Consider the following 3457-nt stretch of genomic DNA (forward strand, 5'->3'; position numbering starts at 1 on the left):
GCTCCTGATAATGCGACAGTCTGTATACTCAGTAGTATGGTTAGCCGCCATTTAAATCAAACATTTTAATGATTTCATCATTTGTAACAAATTTGAGTTGCAAACATGAACAAAGGCCTAAAAAGATCTAATAGTGGAATCCAGGGGAAGGTGAAGAGTGTTGTCAATAAAAGGAAGAGGTGTACAAAGCTGATGGTGGGTGGTGGGGAGCGTTTTCTGGTGCAGTGGTAATGTACTAAATGTAAAATATATATAGAAAGCCGACGTTAAATCCCGGGCCTGGAGACTCAGACCAGTTTCTAATTCAGTAAAGGGAGGGACTAACAAAATAATGTATTGTGAGAGAAAACACCATGAAATTAAACTCCTGAGAGATACAAATGTGTTTGCAACAGCTTTCAGCAGGTAAAGCAAAATGAGATCAGGAAAGTCAAATATGTGCCCTCGATTGGCAGCAGAAGAAAAGCTGCAATTGGGACAAAGTAAACAACAGAGAAATAAAGATGATATTTTTGGTCTTTCTCTCAGAGACAAAATTTCCCGAAGTTTCTCAACAATGCGACAGACATGATACTCTCGTCAAAATGAGGAGACAGACGAACTGGTCATTCATAAGCAGAAGTCGAACATAGAACATAGAAAGGTACAGCACAGAACAGGCCCTTCAGCCCACGATGTTGTGCTGAGTATTAATCCTAAACTAAAACAACATAACTTGACCTCCGCACCCCTCAATTCACTGCTGTCCATGTGCATGTCCAGCAGTAACTTAGATGTCCCTAATGACTCTGCTTTCACCACCACCGCTGGCAACGCATTCCATACATTCACAGCTCTCTGCGCAGAGAACCTACCTCGGATATCTCCTTTATACTTTCCTCTCATCAACTTAAAACGACGACCTCTCGTGCCAGCCAATCCTGCCTAGGGAATAATCTCTGGCTAGCAACTCTATCCATGCCTCTCCTTATCTTGTATACCTCAATTACTTCACCACACTTCCTCCTCCTCTCTAGAGAGAAAAATCCGAGCTGAGTCAATCTCTCTTCAGAAGACAAGCCCTCCAGTCCAGGTACCATCCTGGTAAACCTTCTTTGTACCATCGCCAAAGCCTCCACATCTTTACTATAATCGGCTGACCAGAACTGGACACAATATTACAAGTGTGGTCTCACCAGGGCTTTGTAGAGCTGCAGCAAAACCTTGCGGCTTTTAAAGTCGATTCCCATTTATGAAAACCAAATCACATTATTTTTTCTTAACAACCCTATCCAATTTGGTGTCAACTTTGAGGGAATTACCCACTTGAACAGCCAGATCCCTCTGTTCCTGCACACTGCCAAAAATCCTGTCTTTAGTCTTATGTTCAGCATAAAGTTAGACCTTTCAATATGCATCACTAAGCATTGATCCAGGTTGAAAACAAAGCTTCCATTTCTTAGCCCAGCTCTGCATCCCATCAATGTCGTGCTGCAGCCTAGTCGATACTATCAACGGCACCTCCAAACATTGTGTCGTTGGCAAATGTACTAACCTACCCCTCAACCTCCTCATCCAGGTCATTTACAAAAACTACAAAGAGGAGAGGCCAAGAACCGAGCCCTGGGGGACACCACTCACCACTGACCTCCAGGAAGCAGACCTTCCATTCACAAAAACTCTCTGCCTTCTGTCAGCCAACCAATTCTGAATCCAGTGAGCCCAATCTCCATGTATCCCATAGCTCCTGACTTTATGAATTCGACTACCATGTGGAAACCATATCAAATGCCTTGTAGTCCAGGAGAAAATAAAATAATCCTGGAACTCAGAAGATCAGCGTCTGTGAATCTGCAGATTATTGATTGTAGTGATGGTGCATAATCGGACATATGTTGCTGGTTGTCTTTCCAAATTCTGGAAACTTTGGAATCATTTCTACAGATTGTATGATGTTGGTATGGCATCAGCCCCAGTGAAATATCAGAATGTATTGAAAACGATGATGTCAGTGGACGCTTAAAAATAAGATGGCCTAATTGGATGGAGTCAACACGAGTTTATCAAGACAAACATTGTTTCACAAACTCGATAGAGCTCCGCCTTTGGAAGAATTAAATGGCAGAATACATTCAATGTAAATAGTGAGGGTTTGGTATCCCGTCTGATAGAGTGTGTAACTGGAGATAACAAACTGCGCAGCATTGAGCATAGTTTAATGGCCAGCAAACAAATAATAGGCATACATCGGCCATTCTCAGGTTAGCTTGTTGTGACGAGAATGCTTCCAGAAGGACCAGCCTTTTCACACCAAACATCCCCAATCCGCATGCATGGTTTCAATTTTGTGACTGAATGTACGATTAACAAGTTGGCTGATGATGTAAAGTGAGAATGCAAGTTTCGAGGTGAGCAAAAAAGCCAATAAATGATTAATACAAGCTAAGTGTGGAGGAATAAAAGTGTCAAAATGCAAACCAGCAAAGATATTACAGTGTAGTGCCAGAAACTAGTGTTGTCGTGTTTCAGTGAAGATGTCATTCATGGTGGGAGGGAGGAAGGCCGCACTGAATAATCTACTGCTGCTTCTAATTCCTACCATTTCAGTGTCGGTGCAGTTATCCAGCAAGATTATCCCCACAGCTCATCATGAGCTGAACACGTTGCGTCTCACTTCAAGTAAAAGACTCTTGCTGTGCCTTTTCCATCAATGCATCCGGCATGGACAGCCCTGGATTGTAGAATCAGACATGATTAAAACTGGGGCAAATACTCGGAAAGGGTGAACGTCATTTTGTGTCTTATTGATTTTACTTAATGATTATTTCATTAACGCCTGATTAACGCAGACACAGTCATTGTATGCCATTGTAATACAAATATAAACATGAGTAGCGAGCTTTCACAGAATAGTATGAATTGAAAACTAAGATTCAAATTTCGAAGATATGCATAAATCAACAAAAATGTGGAAGCAACGATCTGGTCAAATTGGAAATTAGGTATTGAAGCAATGTTTCCATGGATTATTCTCTAAGAATGAGTACTCATTTAAATTCCTACGTCATTGGGCTTATTGGGAATCATTCCACCAATTTAGTTCATGAGGGTCTTCCGCAGTTTCGACATTGAAAGCCCATTTCCAATAAATCGCATTCCCTATGGTCCTGCAAATTTATTTTCCACAAGAACCCATAAAATTAAGTTTTGAAGTCAAAGCAGGATATGATTCTACTCTCTGAATAAGATGCTTCTGGCTTGAAAAGGTACCCGAGAGATTTGACTTCAACATTTAACAATGTAAGGTTACACAGGGCCAGAGAAAGTCCAATAGATGTCCCTGGTTAAACAATTGCGTACACACGGAGAAAGAAATTTCAAGTTGGGGTATGAGAGCTTCTGCATCAGGGGGTCGTTAACATTTCACATGGTGGGTTCAAAAAACAAGCAAAAACAAAACAACATTTTGCGGACAGCA

Source organism: Hemiscyllium ocellatum, chromosome 51 (genome assembly GCF_020745735.1).
Source record: "Hemiscyllium ocellatum isolate sHemOce1 chromosome 51, sHemOce1.pat.X.cur, whole genome shotgun sequence".
Taxonomy (NCBI): Eukaryota; Metazoa; Chordata; class Chondrichthyes; order Orectolobiformes; family Hemiscylliidae; genus Hemiscyllium; species Hemiscyllium ocellatum.